The 18889-nt window shown below is 44.8% G+C and overlaps 1 protein-coding gene across 1 annotated transcript in view; it reads left to right on the top strand.

Moving 5' to 3' along the window:
* LOC128661361 (uncharacterized) overlaps nt 1-18889 on the top strand; it is a 201328-nt gene that overhangs the window by 43962 nt on the left and 138477 nt on the right. The gene's annotated exons all lie outside the window — the stretch shown is intronic.

Here is an 18889-nt window from a genome sequence, read left to right as displayed (position 1 = left end):
TAATGAAATTGCCCAAGATAATTCCTCAGATGAGGGGAGTAAACATGATACTACATCATCTCCTACTGTGTCTACACCAGTTTTGCCCATGCAGGAGGCCCCTAGTACATCTAGTGCGCCAATGCTTATTACCATGCAACAATTAACGGCTGTAATGGATAACTCCATAGCAAATATTTTATCCAAAATGCCTATTTATCAGAGAAAGCGCGATTGCTCTGTTTTAAACACTGAAGAGCAGGAGGGCGCTGATGATAATTGTTCTGTCATACCCTCACACCAATCTGAAGGGGCCATGAGGGAGGTTTTGTCAGATGGAGAAATCTCAGATTCAGGAAAGATTTCTCAACAAGCTGAACCTGATGTTGTGACATTTAAATTTAAATTAGAACATCTCCGCGCACTGCTTAAGGAGGTGTTATCTACTCTGGATGATTGTGACAACTTGGTCATTCCAGAGAAATTATGCAAGATGGACAAGTTCCTAGAGGTTCCGGTGCACCCCAACGTTTTTCCTATACCCAAGCGGGTGGTGGACATAGTAAATAAGGAGTGGGAAAAGCCCGGCATACCTTTTGTTCCCCCCCCTATATTTAAGAAATTATTTCCTATGGTCGACCCCAGAAAGGACTTATGGCAGACAGTCCCTAAGGTCGAGGGGGCAGTTTCTACTCTAAACAAACGCACTACTATTCCTATCGAAGATAGCTGTGCTTTCAAAGATCCTATGGATAAAAAATTGGAGGGTTTGCTTAAAAAGATTTTTGTACAGCAAGGTTACCTTCTACAACCAATTTCGTGCATTGTTCCTGTCACTACAGCAGCGTGTTTCTGGTTCGAGGAACTAGAAAAGTCGCTCAGTAGAGAGACTCCATATGAGGAGGTTATGGACAGAGTTCACGCACTTAAATTGGCTAACTCTTTTATTTTAGATGCCGCTTTGCAATTAGCTAGATTAGCGGCGAAAAATTCAGGGTTTGCTATCGTGGCGCGCAGAGCGCTTTGGCTAAAGTCTTGGTCAGCGGATGTGTCATCCAAGACAAAATTGCTTAACATCCCTTTCAAAGGTAAAACTCTATTTGGACCAGAATTGAAAGAGATTATTTCAGACATCACTGGGGGAAAGGGCCACGCCCTTCCACAAGATAGGTCTTTCAAGGCTAAAAATAAGTCTAATTTTCGTCCCTTTCGTAATTTCAGGAACGGACCAGCCTCTAATTCTGCATCCTCTAAGCAAGAGGGTAATGCCTCACAACCCAAACCAGCCTGGAAACCGATGCAAGGCTGGAACAAGGGTAAGCAGGCCAAGAAGCCTGCCGCTGCTAACAAAACAGCATGAAGGAGTAGCCCCCGATCCGGGACCGGATCTAGTGGGGGGCAGATTCTCTCTCTTTGCTCAGGCTTGGGCAAGAGATGTTCAGGATCCCTGGGCGCTAGAAATAGTTTCTCAGGGTTATCTCCTGGAATTCAAGGAACTACCCCCAAGGGGAAGGTTCCACATGTCTCACTTATCCTCAAACCAAATAAAGAGACAGGCATTCTTACATTGTGTAGAAGACCTGTTAAAGATGGGAGTGATACACCCAGTTCCAATAAAGGAACAAGGAATGGGATTTTATTCCAATCTGTTCGTAGTTCCCAAAAAAGAGGGAACTTTCAGACCAATTTTGGATTTGAAGATCTAAACAAATTTCTCAGGGTACCATCGTTCAAGATGGAAACCATTCGAACGATTCTACCCACTATCCAGGAAAGTCAATTTATGACTACCGTGGATCTAAAGGATTGCGTACCTACATATTCCTATCCACAAAGAACATCATCAGTTCCTAAGGTTCGCTTTTCTGCACAAGCATTACCAGTTTGTGGCTCTCCCATTCGGGTTAGCCACTGCTCCAAGGATTTTCACAAAGGTGCTAGGGTCCCTTCTAGCGGTTCTAAGACCGAGGGGCATTGCAGTAGTACCTTACTTGGATGACATTCTAATACAAGCGTCGTCCCTGTCAAAAGCAAAGGCTCATACGGACATCGTTCTAGCCTTTCTCAGATCACACGGATGGAAAGTGAACATAGAAAACCCCTTCTTGGGAACAATAATAGATTCCTTAGAAATGAGGATTTTTCTGACAGAGGTCAGAAAATCAAAACTTCTAAGCTCTTGTCAAGTGCTTCATTCTGTTCCTCGTCCTTCCATAGCGCAGTGCATGGAAGTAGTAGGGTTGATGGTTGCAACAATGGACATTTTGCACGAATTCATCTAAGACCATTACAACTGTGCATGCTCAAACAGTGGAATGGGGATTATACAGACTTGTCTCCAATGATTCAAGTAGATCAAAAGACCAGAGATTCACTCCGTTGGTGGCTGACCCTGGACCATCTGTCCCAGGGAATGAGCTTCCGCAGACCAGAGTGGGTCATTGTCACGACCGACGCCAGTCTAGTGGGCTGGGGCGCGGTCTGGGAATCCCTGAAAGCTCAGGGTCTATGGTCTCGGGAAGAGTGGAAAACTGGGAGGCGGATTTTCTGAGTCGTCAGACATTCCATCCGGGGGAGTGGGAACTCCATCCGGAGATCTTTGCCCAAATAACTCAATTATGGGGCATTCCAGACATGGATCTGATGGCGTCTCGTCAGAACTTCAAGGTTTCTTGCTACGGGTCCAGATCCAGGGATCCCAAGGCGACTCTAGTAGATGCACTAGTAGCACCTTGGACCTTCAACCTAGCTTATGTATTTCCACCGTTTCCTCTCATTCCCAGGCTGATAGCCAGGATCAATCAGGAGAGGGCCTCGGTGATCTTGATAGCTCCTGCGTGGCCACGCAGGACTTGGTATGCAGACCTGGTGAATATGTCATCGGCTCCACCATGGAAGCTACCTTTGAGACAGGACCTTCTTGTTCAGGGTCCATTCGAACATCCAAATCTGGTCTCCCTCCCGCTGACGGCTTGGAGATTGAACGCTTGATTCTATCGAAGCGTGGGTTTTCAGATTCTGTGATAGATACTCTGCTTCAGGCCAGAAAACCGGTAACTAGAAAAATTTACCATAAAATATGGAAGAAATATATCTGTTGGTGTGAATCCAAAGGATTCCCATGGAATAAGATAAAGATTCCTAGGATTCTCTCCTTTCTACAAGAAGGTTTGGAGAAAGGATTATCTGCAAGTTCTCTAAAGGGACAGATCTCTGCTTTATCTGTCTTACTACACAAAAGACTGGCAGCTGTGCCAGATGTTCAAGCATTTGTTCAGGCTCTGGTTAGGATCAAGCCTGTTTACAGACCTTTGACTCCTCCCTGGAGTCTAAATCTAGTTCTTTCAGTTCTTCAAGGGGTTCCGTTTGAACCTTTACATTCCATAGATATTAAGTTACTATCTTGGAAAGTTTTGTTTTTGGTTGCAATTTCTTCTGCTAGAAGAGTTTCAGAGTTATCTGCTCTGCAGTGTTCTCCGCCCTATCTGGTGTTCCATGCAGATAAGGTGGTTTTGCGTACTAAGCCTGGTTTTCTTTCTAAGGTTGTTTCTAACAAAAATATTAACCAGGAGATAGTTGTACCTTCTTTGTGTCCGAATCCAGTTTCAAAGAAGGAACGTTTGTTACACAATTTGGACGTAGTCCATGCTCTAAAATTCTATTTAGAGGCTACAAAAGATTTCAGACAAACATCTTCCTTGTTTGTTGTTTATTCTGGTATAAGGAGAGGTCAAAAAGCGACTTCTACCTCTCTTTCCTTTTGGCTTAAAAGCATCATCTGATTGGCTTATGAGACTGCCGGACGGCAGCCTCCTGAAAGAATCACAGCTCACTCCACTAGGGCTGTGGCTTCCACATGGGCCTTCAAGAACGAGGCTTCTGTTGACCAGATATGTAAGGCAGCGACTTGGTCTTCACTGCACACTTTTGCCAAATTTTACAAATTTGATACTTTTGCTTCTTCGGAGGCTATTTTTGGGAGAAAGGTTTTGCAAGCTGTGGTGCCTTCCGTTTAGGTAACCTGATTTGCTCCCTCCCTTCATCCGTGTCCTAAAGCTTTGGTATTGGTTCCCACAAGTAAGGATGACGCCGTGGACCGGACACACCAATGTTGGAGAAAACAGAATTTATGCTTACCTGATAAATTACTTTCTCCAACGGTGTGTCCGGTCCACGGCCCGCCCTGGTTTTTTAATCAGGTCTGATGAATTATTTTCTCTAACTACAGTCACCACGGTACCATATGGTTTCTCCTATATATATTTCCTCCTGTCCGTCGGTCGAATGACTGGGGTGGGCGGAGCCTAGGAGGGACTATATGGCCAGCTTTGCTGGGACTCTTTGCCATTTCCTGTTGGGGAAGAGAATATCCCACAAGTAAGGATGACGCCGTGGACCGGACACACCGTTGGAGAAAGTAATTTATCAGGTAAGCATAAATTCTGTTTTTAATATGAACGTTTTGTGCAGCTCAGTTCATTGGTTAATAAAACACAATAGTTTTCTCATTATAAAAAAAGTTTATAATTAAACTCAAATCACACAATTTAAATAATGAAAAAGATTAAATAGTCATCTAAATAATCATTTATAATTGTGATTAAATGGAGGAATATAGATATTAAATATGACTAATAAAAATAGCATTCAATTATTAGCTGCACATGTAATAAATTATCAGCCTTGGGCAAGCAAATAAGCTGTATTCAGACACAATAGGGACGCTACTGACTTGGGGGCCCATTTATTAATGTGCGGACAGACATGATCCGCTGTAGCATTTATCATTGCACAAGCATTTCACTAGAAATTCTTGTGCAATGCCGCCCCCTGCAGATTCGTGGCCAATTGGCAGCTAGCAGGGTCTGGCAATCAAAGGTGGCGGCATGAGTTAAGGAGCAGCGATCTTAAGACCACTGCTTCTTAACTCCTGTTTCCGGCGAGCCTGAAGGCTAGAGCGGAAAAAAGGTGTATACGGCCCCATTTGGTCCGTGATAAACCGGACCCTAATACTGAATACATTATTGTTATGGTTTCATATCCCTGTGGTTGAGTTTTTTTTTTTTACATATTTATTTATTCTCTCAGCGACATTAACAATGTACAGGAATATACACTTCAAGTACAATACATCAGCAATCATTGTTGTTAACAGATATGTTTGTATGAGTTTATTTTGCTCCAGTTAATAATTATTGATAAAATAGTCCTTCCTGCAAGGATTGAAGCGCAGAATTAAAGCCAATGGCATCTACTTATCAAAGCGTCAACTGTGCTGCATTCGCCGGCACCAATACGCTCACCTGACATCGGCTAACATCGCTGCCGCGGACCTGAATAAGCTCTCCATATTGAACAAAAAAGCTGTCAAAAATCCGCGCACCAAGTACGGGGTGATGAGCAGCGGACTGTTGTTAACTAACAGTCATCGATCTCGCTGCTATTCGGCTTTTTCCCAGCTTTATTTGTATACTGTCACTAAACACCGCCACTATACTAAACTGTTTAACCCCTATACCACCGCTACCGGACCCCGCTGCAACTAAATAAAGTTATTAGCTCCTAAACCGCCACTCCCGGAGCCCACCACCACCTACATTATACTTATTAATCCCTAATCTGCTGCCCCCTACTCCGCCGCCACCTACATTATACTTATTAACCCCTAATCTGCCACCCCCTATACCGCCGCCACCTACATAAAGTTATTAACCCCTATCCTGCCGCTCCCGTAGCCCACCGCAACTAAATAAATGTATTAACCCCTAAACCACCAGCCCCCCACATCGCCATAAACTAAATTAACCTATTAATCCCTAAACCTAACAACCCACTAACTTTATATTAAATATTAACTCAGCCCCATCTTATAATACATTTAAACTTACCTTTAGATTTAAATTAAACTATATTATACTAATAATTAACCTATTCTAACTATTATACTACAATTACATTAAACTATATTAAATTAATAATTAATCTACCCGAACTTTTAAACTAAAATTACATTAAACTATCTTAAAGGGACATAATACTCATATGCTAAATCACTTGAAATTGGTGCAGTATAACTGTAAAAAGCTGACAGGAAAATATCACCTGAGCATCTCTATGTAAAAAAGGAAGATATTTTACCTCACAATCTCCTCAGCTCAGCAGAGTAAGTTCTGTGTAAAAAGTTATACTTCACCTGCTCCCAGCTGCAGGTAAAAATAAAAAAAATGAAGAAATGAACAGCAGCCAATCAGCATCAGCAGTGCTGAGGTCATGAACTCTTACTGTGATCTCATGAGATTTGACTTAACTCTCATGAGATTTCATAGTAAGCTTCCTTTACCTGATTGGTAAAATAATATGAGAGTTCACGAAGCTCATCCCCTAAGCTGTCCCAGGACAGACATACTAAAATGCTGCTTAGAAATCCTTTACAATGGGAGGTGGCTACTGTTACGGTACCAACAGTGTACCAAGGGTTAACACCAGATGAACAATGTCCTGCATAGGAAATCAGCAATTCCCAACCCAGCCAGTATTTCCCTCAAACATGAGACCAGGCTCCACATTCAAGGTAAAACAAAAGTGTACTTTATTAAGGGCCATATGCCCAGTATTTATGCAGGTCAGACCCCCCCCAGATGGGGGTTGAAAGAATGTTGTACATTAGATAAAAGGGAAAAGCGCCCTTTTGACATGATACAATAGAATTACATTACTTCACACTTTAAACACAAGACACTCTTGGCTTTCCTTATCACTTAGGCGTTTGCTCTCTGAGAGTGATTAAACAATGGAGTGCTTATCACTAACTTTAATGACAGTACACAATAGCTGAGGCTGGTAACCTTGTCTTTAGAATTCAGCTTCATAAAGCTGAACACAGTTAACTCCTTCAGTCCTGACAGATGGGTCCGTCACATAGCTCCCCCCTTGTGGAACACTCCGGCAGACCCGGCTTGACCCTTTGGCGGGTCAACCTGGGGATGACCGGACTAGGAGGTGGTAGGCATGTCAGTTTGCCAGGACAATCCATCTGTATTCCCTTTATGAGAGAGAATTCCTGTCCATACAAACAAGGGTACAAATTCCTCAGTGCCCAGACTAGGGCTAAACAGTCCTTCAAAATCCCATCAGCTTCTTTACGAGTTTTCTGTACCTGCTCTTTATAGGTATCCACAATCCCTTCATACTGACATAGGGTGCCCTTGAGTTGCTGCACCTCACTATGAGCCAGCATCAGCTTCTCCTCAAGTGTCGCTAAGTTTGTCTTTAATGTTTCATGTCCCACTCTCAAGCTGGTGTTTTCTGCAGTCTCTCGGTGCAGCTTGTCTAGCAGAGATTCACGTTCTAAACGTGCTTTTTCCTCTGCGCTCCTCTTCTCCTTCATCAGTGCATTGTAACGGGACTTCCACGTATCAATAGCGGATAGAGATTTACTGAGCTCAGCGTCCTGGGGCTTAGCAGCAGGGGGGTCAGTCTCTGCTGCACGGATCTGAGCACGGGTAGTCACAGGGTTAACATCAGTGGGACCCATGGGAGCATAGGCAGAAACAAGGGGGGCCAAGTTATTTCCAAGGAGAACATCAGCAGGTAAGTCCTTCATGACCCCCACATTCACAGGTCTAGCGCCCACTCCCCAATCCAAATGTACCCTGGCAACAGGTAGGCGGAACACAGTGCCCCCTGCTACCCTCACAGCCACAGTGTCTCCTGTGTGATGTTTCTCAGACACCAAGTTCTTTCGAAGCAAGGTCATGGTAGCACCAGTATCCCGTAGACCACTGACCTCCTTCCCATTCACTTTAACCAGTTGCCGGTTATTCCGGTGGGCAGCTTGCACAAGGTCTGCCTCATGTAGGATGCCCCAGCATTCTTGCGCCCCTACGTAGCGGGCCGCAGGCTGAGAGTTACGTGGGATTCCGCCGGCGGGTCTTCTCCAGGACTGTGCTTGGTTAGCTGCATTTAGGGGACACTCTGGTCTTTTGTGCCCTAGTTGCTTACATCCAAAGCACCAAATAGGCTGTGAGTAGCCCCGTGAATTGAACCGGGCTCTCTGAGGGTAGTTCGTGGCCGGAGGCCGTGTGGTATAGCGGTGCACCGGGGGTTGGTAACTGGCAGCTGCTGGGGTGACTGGGGTTCTGTACTCCACTCTAGCAGGGGGCTTAGTGGTAGCAGTGTCCAGTTTGCGGGCATCCGTATACTCATCTGCCAGGCGAGCAGCTTCATGCAGGGTGGAGGGTTTACGGTCCCGAACCCACTCTCTAACTCCTGCTGATAACTTGTCAAAGCAATGTTCCAACAGGAATAGCTGCAGCACCTCTTCCCCAAACACGGCTTGGCACCCCGCCATCCAGTGCGATGCTGTGCGGTGCACCTTACATGCCCACTCAACGTAGGAATCGCCAGCCAATTTAACAGTGTCTCTGAACCGTCTCCGGTATGCCTCCGGTGTAACCGCATACCTGGAGAGCAGAGCCTCTTTCACAGTATTATAATCCCCAACTTCCTCATCTGGAATGGCCCGAAAAGCCTCCCTGGCCCGGCCGGATAATTTTCCGGATAATATCGTGACCCAATCCTCTGCGGGTACCTTGTGTAGTGCACATTGCCTCTCAAAATCCGCAAGGTACCCATCAATCTCTCCTTCTGTTTCCAGGAAGTTTTTAAAAGCTGCAAAATTTACTTTTCTCTTTTCCACTGGGTTTGCTGCAGCGCCGCTTTGGCGAAGTAGGTTGGCTTCCACAGCTGCTATGACCCGGTCGATAATTTCCGCAGATGGGTTAAGGCCATAATGTGCCAGTCTTATTTTGACAGCCCGGTCAAAACTTGCTTCTTCAGGGGTTCTGTCTGCTATGCTGGGCCCATTGGTTCCTTCTGTCCCTGGTACTCTTTCCATCTTAGTCAGTATTGTAATAATCCCCCTCTTCCTGAGGTTACTGGCTTGTGTAGTTGCTCTTCTGGGCGATAAGGTTCATTCCGTCGCTTGCCACCAATTGTTACGGTACCAACAGTGTACCAAGGGTTAACGCCAGATGAACAATGTCCTGCATAGGAAATCAGCAATTCCCAACCCAGCCAGTATTTCCCTCAAACATGAGACCAGGCTCCACATTCAAGGTAAAACAAAAGTGTACTTTATTAAGGGCCATTTGCCCAGTATTTATGCAGGTCAGACCCCCCCCAGATGGGGGTTGAAAGAATGTTGTACATTAGATAAAAGGGAAAAGCGCCCTTTTGACATGATACAATAGAATACCTTGCTCAAACTGATAACAACTTAAACACAAGACACTCTTGGCTTTCCTTATCACTTAGGCGTTTGCTCTCTGAGAGTGATTAAACAATGGAGTGCTTATCACTAACTTTAATGACAGTACACAATAGCTGAGGCTGGTAACCTTGTCTTTAGAATTCAGCTTCATAAAGCTGAACACAGTTAACTCCTTCAGTCCTGACAGATGGGTCCGTCACAGCTACTGAGGAACTTTTGAGGTAAAATATCTTTCTTTTTTACATAGAAATGTTCAGGAGATATTTTCTAGTCAGCTTTTTACAGCTATGCTAAATCACTTTCAAGTGTTTAAACATTTGGGTATTATGCCCTTTAAATTAATAATTAATCTACCCTAACTGTTATACTAAATTACATTAAACTACAAATTAAATTAACTATATTATATATTTAAACACCTAACCCTACTCAAATAATTTAAATCTACACAAAAAAATTACAAAGTTACAAAAAATAACAAACACTAAGTTACACAAAAAATACACACTAAGTTGCAAAAAATAAAAAAGAAAGCTTTAAACTAATTACACCTAATCTAAGGGCCCTATGAAAATAAAAAAAGCACCCCCAAAATAAAAAAAAACCCTAACCCACAATAAACTAGAAATAGCCCTTAAAAGGGCCTTTTGCGGGGCATTGTCCCAAAGTAATCAGCTCTTTTACCTGTAAATAAAAATACAAATACCCCCCAACAGTAAAACCCACCACCCACACAACCAATCCCCCAAATAAAAGCCTAACTAAAAAAACCTGATTGGATCAGCCAATAGGATGAAAGCTCAATCCTATTGGCTGACTGCAACAGCCAATAGGATTTTTTCATCCTTAATTCCGATTGGCTGATAGAATTCTGTAAGCCAATCGGAATCTAAGGGACACCATCTTGGATGACGTCATTTAAAGGAACCTTCATTCGTCTGTAGTCGTCAGAATTAAGAGGATGCTCCGCGTTGGATGTCTTGAAGATGAAGCCGCTCTGCGCCGGATGGATGAAGTGTCAGGGTGCCCGGAATCAGACTGAGACGAGAAGTGCAAAAATAATCACACCTTTACTCATAGCAAAAAATAATAAAAAAGTCCACAAGTCAAATAACAAGCCAGGAGACAAAACCAGAGCTGGTAGTCAGACGAGCCGAGTCAGGAGCCAAAGCAAATAGTCAGATGAGCCGGAATCAGGAACAAGGAAAACAGCAAAGTCAGGAACAAGCCAGGGATCAGGAACCAGGAAGGATGTCAGGCAGCCAGGTAATACACAGGAACTCTCACAAACAGGTCTGAGACATGCAAAGGCAAAGAATACTGATGCACACCAGTCTGGCCATAAAAGGAAGTGTAGGAAATGAGCAGCATCCCCCACAATGCACCATAGTCAGGAAGAGAGGTGAGTAAAATGGCTGCCAGCAGCACATGGCAAACAACAGGGAAAAAACCCTGACAGTACCCTCCCCTCAACGACCCCTCCCCTGCGGGAGGACAAAATGCTTATTGGGGAAACGGGCATGGAGGGCACAGAGGAGGGCGGGAGCATGAACATCAGAGGAGGGAACCCAAGAACGCTCCTCCGGACCATTAGCCCCTCCAGTGAACCAAATACTGTACACGCTCCCTGGACATACGAGAGTCAATAATGCTGCTGACCTCATACTCCTCATGGTTGTCAACAAAGATAGGATGGGGACGAGGCAACACAGTGGTAAACCGATTAAAAAACAATGGTTTCAAGAGGGAGACATGAAAAACATTGGAGTTGCGCATAGCAGGAGGAAGGTCAAGAGCGTAGGCCACAGGATTAACTCGTCGGAGTATTCGAAAAGGACCAACATAACGGGGAGCCAATTTATTGGAAGGCACATGAAGGTTCAAGTTGCGGGAGGACAGCCAAACTCTCTCACCAACCTGGTAGGAAGGTGCGGGCAGATGCCTACAATCAGCCTGAAACTTTTGAAGCTGCATAGAACGATGAAGGCAATCCTGAATCTGCACCCACGTGGAACGGAGTTGCCGGAGATGCTCCTCCAAAGCCAGGAACCTGTGGATGACAGATAGAAGAGGCGCCTCATGGGACAAGTATCGTTTTGAGCATCAGAGGGAAACACAAAAACAGCGGACCCCCCACACAGAGTATTACTCACAAGAGCGGCGGTACAAACGTGTACCCAGACAAACAGGACGGAACCAAAAGTCGCCCGTCAGACAGGCATAAGCTCTTTGAAGAGGCCTAAGCAGTTCTTCTTTTACATTTAAATAGCCTGCCAAAGATCTATAGAATCTTCCCGCAGATGACCAGGGAACATTGCAAAAAAGGCTTCAGGCACTTATCTCTAAAATCAGGTCTGCTGTGCCGAGTTTCCTTCCACTCCATTGGTTCCCCTGCTGGGTCGACTCTGACACTGCCTGCTGAGTGACGTCTGCCTTAGCGTACCGAGCTTACGCCTGTCTGACGGGCGACTTTTGGTTCCGTCCTGTTTGTCTGGGTACACGTTTGTACCGCCGCTCTTGTGAGTAATACTCTGTGTGGGGGGTCCGCTGTTTTTGTGTTTCCCTCTGATGCTCAAAACGATACTTGTCCCATGAGGCGCCTCTTCTATCTGTCATCCACAGGTTCCCGACGTTCACCTACTATTTCTAAGAGAGCTGCCTGGATTGCTGGTTGCCGAATCCGCCATCTGCCACATGCTGTGATCATTTGCGCACTTCTTTAGAGACTCTGTTTGTTCTCTTTATTCCTCCAAAGCCAGAATACCCTGAGACATGAATGAATCAGGCAACAAGGATGGTTGAAACCCATAATTCGCCATGAACGGGGATAACTTCGAGGAAGCATTAATAGCACTATTACGAACAAACTCTGCCCAAGGTAACAGTTCAGACCAATAATTGTGGTGATCTGAGACATAGCAACGGAGGAACTGTTCCAGAGCTTGATTAGACCGTTCCGCAGCCCCATTGGATTGAGGGTGATATGCCGACTAGAAGGAAAGCTGGATCCCCATTTGAGCACAAAAGGAACATCAAAATCTGGAGACAAACTCGCTACCCCGGTCCGACACTATCTCCTTGGGTAACCCATGTAAACGGAAGACCTCCTGGGCAAAAATCGAAGCAAGCTCCTGAGCGGTAGGCAGCTTCACCAAGGGAATGCAATGTGAAATTTTAGAAAAACGGTCAACCACCATAAGGATAACAGTATTGACATTGGAAACAGGGAGCTTGACAATGAAGTCCATGGAAAGATGTGTCCAAGGACACTCGCCATTAGCAATAGGTTGAAGAAGACCTGCAGGAAGATGTCGAGGAGTCTTATTCTGTGCACAAACTGAGCAGGCGGCAACATACGCAGCAATATCAGAACGAAGACCTGGCCAACAGAATTGTCGAGTGACAGACCAAATCATTTGGTTCTTGCCTGGGTGACCTGCGGCTTTAGGATAGTGGTAAGAGTGCAAAAGTTTAGTTCAAAGATTCTCAGGAACAAAACACTTATCACTAGGTTTCTCAGAAGGGGCATTAGTTTGTGAAGCCAGGATCTCCTCCCCCAAGGGAGAAGTCAAATTAGTACGTATGGTAGCCAAAATATGGTCAGGAGGTATAACAGGAGTAGGTACAGACTCCTCCTTGGACAGAGGCGAAAATTGTCGAGAGAGGACATCAGCCCTAACATTCTTATTACCAGGCAGGTAGGAGACCACATAATTAAACCGAGACAAAAATAGCGCCCATTTGCCCTGTCGGGGCGACAAACGTTTTGCTTCAGATAGATAAGTTAAATTCTTGTGGTGAGTAAGAATGAGCACTGGCACGCTAGTACCCTCAAGAAGATGCCTCCATTCCTTGAGTGCCAAAATTATGTCCAGTAATTAACTGTTGCCAATTTCATAATTGCACTCCACTGGAGACAATTTCTTAGAGAAGAAACCACACGGATGCAAGGAACCGTCAGGCGTAAGCGTAGGACGTTGAGACAAGAGGGCACCTACTCCAGTCTCAGACACATCGACCTCAAGAATGAAAGGCAGGACAGGGTTTGGATGAGCCAGAACTGGAGTGGCAGCAAAGGCAGTCTTAAGACTATCAAAGGCCTTAATGGCAGTAGGTGACCAATGGAGTGGATCATTCTATTTACGGGTCATGTCTGTGATAGGTTTGACCAAGGAAGAAAATAAACTTTCTATAGTAACTGGCGAACCCCAAAAAACGTTGAATAGCCCGAAGACCAACTGGGCGAGGCCACTGTAGAACTGCAGATAACTTGTCAGGATCCATGGAGAACTCTGCAACGGAGATAACAAAACCTAGGAAGGATACTTAAGTCTGATGGAACTGACATTTCTTGAGTTTACAAAACAGGCCGTTCTCATGTAGTCTCTGAAGAACCTGTGTAACATCAGAACGATGAGCCTCAAGTGTGGGTGAGTGTATGAGGATGTCGTCTAAGTACACCACAACACACTGTTGCAACATATCTAGTAGGACATCATTAATAAATTCCTGAAAAACAGCAGGAGTATTACATAGGCCAAAGGGCATTACAAGATACTCATAATGCCCGCTCCTGGTGTTAAATGCTGTTTTCCATTCGTGACCCTCTTTAATCCTAACGAGATTGTACACTCCTCTCAAATCAAGTTTAGTAAAGACCATAGCTCCCTTGAGGCGGTCAAAGAGTTCTGTAATAAGCAGAATAGGGTAAGCATTCTTAATGGTAAGATGATAAAGACCCCTATAATCGATACATGGTCTTAACTCGCCACGCTTTTTATTCACAAAGAAGAATCCAGCCCCTGCAGGAGAGCAGGATTTGTGGATGATTCCCCGCGACAGAGCATCGGCAACATACTGCTCCATAGCACAATTCTCTGCAACAAACAGAGGGTACACCCGGCCCCGAGGAGGAATGGCTCCGGGTTGCAGGTCTATGGCACAATCGTAAGACCGGTGAGGAGGCAACGTACCGGCACGCACCTTGTCAAACACGTCTAGGAACTCTCGGTACTCCTCTGGCAATTGAGATACCGAAGAAGTGCACAAGATTTTAACTGGTTTCCGAAGACAAGTGGAAATACACTGGAGGGACCACAACATAATTTTGGACCTGCGCCAGTCGAGACTGGGATTGTGCTTTTGGAGCCAGGGATAACCCAGAACAACCAGAAAATGCGGAGAGTTTATCACCTGGAACTGGAGGGTTTCAAAATGGAGAGCCCCAACAGCCATGGACAACGGAGCAGTGTCGCGAGTAACGAGTGCGGGATGAAGGGGCCTGCCATCAATGGCCTCAATAGCAAGCATAACGGACCGAGGCAAAACAGGAATGGAGTGCTTTGATACAAAAGCACTGGCAATGAAATAGCCCGCAGCACCGGAGTCAAAAAGAGCCTGGGTGACTATGGAGGAGTCTACCCAGGAAAGGACAACCGTGACCAAAGGTTTCTCCTTTAGCGGTTCCGGGGATGAGGATAAACCACCGAAGGTCTGCCCCCGACAGGACCTTAGGTGTGAGCGTTTCCCGGCCGTGTAGGACAAGACCTCAAAAGGTGGCCCTGTAACCCACAATAGAGGCAGAGCCCCTCCCTCCTCCTAAAGGGCCTCTCCGCCATGGAGAGATGCGTGAATCCCAACTGCATTGGCTCAGAAGTACCAGGTGACTTGGGACCAGGAGGCATGGGAGGAGAGGGAGGCATGGGTTGGAACGAACACGTAGGAGACAACGGAACAGGAGGCTTCCGCAAACGCTCCTTGAAAGAGGGCCTCTCTCTGAGTCTGATGTCAATTAGGATAAAAAAAGACATCAATGCCTTGAGATCCTCTGGTAAATCTCTGGCAGCAACTTTGTCTTTAATCGCATCAGAGAGCCCATGAAAGAAGGCGGCAACAAGGGCTTCATTGTTCCAACCTACCTCTGCGGCAAGCATACGGAACTCAATAGCATACTGAGCAACAGATCTTGTACCTTGCTGAATGGACATAAGCTGTTTAGCAACAGAGGAGGAGCAAGCCAGAACATCAAATACCCTTTGAAAGAAGGCCACAAATTCAGGGTAATTTGAAATCACAGGTTTATTAGTCTCCCACAAGGGATTAGCCCAGGCAAGAGCTGTGTCAGAGAGTAACGAGCTGAGAAATCCCACCTTAGCTCTGTCAGAGGGAAACGCCTGAGGTAACATCTCAAAGTAAATGCCCACCTGGTTCAAAAACCCTCTGCACTGAATAGGATCGCCTCCATATCGCTGAGGTAGAGGTTCAGAACCGGACATGCTCCTGGTTGGCATAGATGCAGCAGCGGAAACAGGAGCAGCCATAACTTGTGGGACACTTTGGTCCAAATGTGCAGTGCGAGTCAGCAGGGTTTGCAGGGCTAGCGCAAATTGGTCCATGCGGTGATTCTGTTCATCCATCCTGGAAATTATGGCAGGTAAAGGTGGATAATTAGCACCATCAGGATTCATGGCCTTTGTGTAATGTCAGGGTGCCAGGAATCAGACTGAGATGAGAAGTGCAAAAATAATCACACCTTTATTCATAGCAAAAAATAATAAAAAGTCCACAAGTCAAATAACAAACCAGGAGTCAAAACCAGAGCTGGTAGTCAGACGAGCCGAGTCAGGAGTCAAAGCAAATAGTCAGACGAGCCGGAATCAGGAACAAGGAAAACAGCAAAGTCAGGAACAAGCCAGGGATCAGGAACCAGGAAGGACGTCAGGCAGCCAGGTAATACACAGGAACTCTCACAAACAGGTCTGAGACACGCAAAGGCAAAGCATACTGAACAGAGGCCCTTTAAATAACAAGTGATGACATCACAATTCTGAGACTGCATCCTGTCTCACATGGATGATGCACACCAGTCTGGCCATAAAAGGAAGTGTAGGAAATGAACAGCATCCCCCACAATGCACCATAGTCAGGAAGAGAGGTGAGTAAAATGGCTGCCAGCAGCACATGGCAAACAAAAGGGGAAAAAACCCTGACATGAAGATAGAAGATGCCATCTGGGTGAAGACTTCTGCGGGCTTGGATGAAGACTTCGGCTGCTTCGTTGAGGACTTCTCCCGGCTTCTTGGAGGATGGATGTCGGATCTTCAAAACTGTAAGTGAATTTCTGGGGTTAGTGTTAGGATTTTTTTTAAGGGTGTATTGGGTGGGTTTTAGTTTTAGATTAGGACTTGGGCCTGCAATAGAGCTAAATGCCCTTTTAAGGGCAATGCCCATCCAAATGCCCTTTTCAGGGCAATGGGGAGCTTAGGTTTTTTTAGTTAGGCTTCTATTTGGGGGGTTGGTTGTGTGGGTGGTGGGTTTTACTGTTGGGGGGGTATGTTTTTTTTTTTTTTACAGGTAAAAGAGCTGATTACTTTGGGACAATGCCCTGCAAAAGGCCCTTTTAAGGGCTATTTCTAGTTTATTGTAGGTCAGGGTTTTTTTATTTTGGGGGGGCTTTTTTATTTTCATAGGGCCCTTAGATTAGGTGTAATTAGTTTAAAGCTTTGATAATTTATTTTTAATTTTTTGTAACTTAGTGTTTATTTCTTTGTGTAACTTACGGCTAGATTTAGAGTTTTACATTAGAAGGGGTGTGTTAGCTATGTGTGCTTTTTTTCCCCCGCACCTTTTAAATACCGCTGGTATTTAAAGTTCACAGAATGGCTCCGTTAGGCTCCAAAAAGGGAGCGTAGAGGCATATTTACCGCCACTGCAACTCTCAATACCAGCGGTGCTTACTGCGCGGCCAGCTTAAAAAACGTGCTTGTGCACGATTTCCCCATAGGAAATAATAGGGCAGTTTGAGCTGAAAAAAAACCTAACACCTGCAAAAAAGCAGCGTTCAGCTCCTAATGCAGCCCCATTGTTTCCTATGGGGAAACACTCCCTAAGTCTGCACCTAACATGTACGCCGAGTCTAAACACCACTAACCTTACACTTATTAACCTCTAATCTGCCGCCCCTGCTATCGCTGACCCCTGCATATTATTTTTAAACAAAAGAAACACAAAAGGTGAGAGTTGCACACTAATAAGTAATTAACTAGAGAACAGGTGCTTCCTAGAAAGATACATATGAGAACAACATAGAAAAGGAAGTGGGGATTTCACAATAAGAAATTCCCAAAAGTCTAGGTAAATCCAGCACAACTGTAAAATTGAATAAAAGCGCTACAAAAAGCTTGTATGTCAAAAACAATGTAAATATTTATTAAACAAATGCACAATACACACATTCACATTCATACAGGGGATCCCACACAAAGCAGTATTAATGAAGTACTGGCCAAAAAATTATTATCTGGTGCACCAGGGGAAATAGACCAAAAACAGTCCATTTAAAACTTGCAGGTATTTGTAATCCAATAAGTGCAGCGTTAATGCAAGAAATGGATGCAGTTATACAGTCCCCGGTGTATAAAAACCAGTTACTTCAGACTTGAACCCCCAGAGTTACTGAGTCGGTTGGTGCTTAAAAGACATAGCATAGGAGGAGCAATAGAAACACGCGTCTTTATTCACAGGTGCTGTATTCCTTTAAGACAGTGATATTCGGTGTACAGATGCGTATAACATATTCTACCTGTATTTGTTCACGCGGTCGCTCCTCCTAGCTGCCTTGTACATGGAGTGTCCAGACATCAGGGGTAAGTCACGATGAGCAGGGGATCTGCTGTAAGGGCTGCCAAGCACGACGAGTCCAAATGCTCGTTTCGCTCCTTCAGTCAGTGCAGCATGGACACCGAATATCACTGTCTTAAAGGAATACAGCACCTGTGAATAAAGACGCGTGTTTCTATTGCTCCTCCTATGCTATGTCTTTTAAGCACCAACTGACTCAGTAACTCTGGGGGTTCAAGTCTGAAGTAACTGGTTTTTATACACCGGGGACTGTATAACTGCATCCATTTCTTGCATTAACGCTGCACTTATTGGATTACAAATACCTGCAAGTTTTAAATGGACTGTTTTTGGTCTATTTCCCCTGGTGCACCAGATAATAATTTTTTGGCCAGTACTTCATTAATACTGCTTTGTGTGGGATCCCCTGTATGAATGTGAATGTGTGTATTGTGCATTTGTTTAATAAATATTTACATTGTTTTTGACATACAAGCTTTTTGTAGCGCTTTTATTCAATTTTACAGTTGTGCTGGATTTACCTAGACTTTTGGGAATTTCTTATTGTGAAATCCCCACTTCCTTTTCTATGTTGTTCTCATATTATTTTTAACCCCTAATCTGCCGCTCCGTACACCGCCGCAACCTACATTATACCTATGTACCCCTAATCTGCTGCCCCTAACACCGCCGACCCCTATATTATATTTATTAACCCCTAATCTGCCGCCCCCAACATCGCCGCAACCTACCTACAATTATTAACCCCTAATTTGCCGACCGGACCTCACCGCTACCATAATAAAGTTATTAACCCCTAATCCGCCTCACTCCCGCCTCGCAAACTCTATAATAAATAGTATTAACCCCTAATTTGCCCTCCCTAACATCGCTGACACCTAACCTCAAGTATTAACCCCTAATCTGCCGACCGGACCTCACCGCTACTATAATAAATTTATTAACCCCTAAAACTAAGTCTAACCCTAACACTAACACCCCCCTAAGTTAAATATAATT

The sequence above is a fragment of the Bombina bombina genome, chromosome 5, assembly GCF_027579735.1.
Source record: "Bombina bombina isolate aBomBom1 chromosome 5, aBomBom1.pri, whole genome shotgun sequence".
Lineage (NCBI taxonomy): Eukaryota > Metazoa > Chordata > Amphibia > Anura > Bombinatoridae > Bombina > Bombina bombina.
The sequence above is the reverse complement of the archived record's forward strand: the minus strand, read 5'-3'. Positions and strand labels throughout refer to the sequence as shown.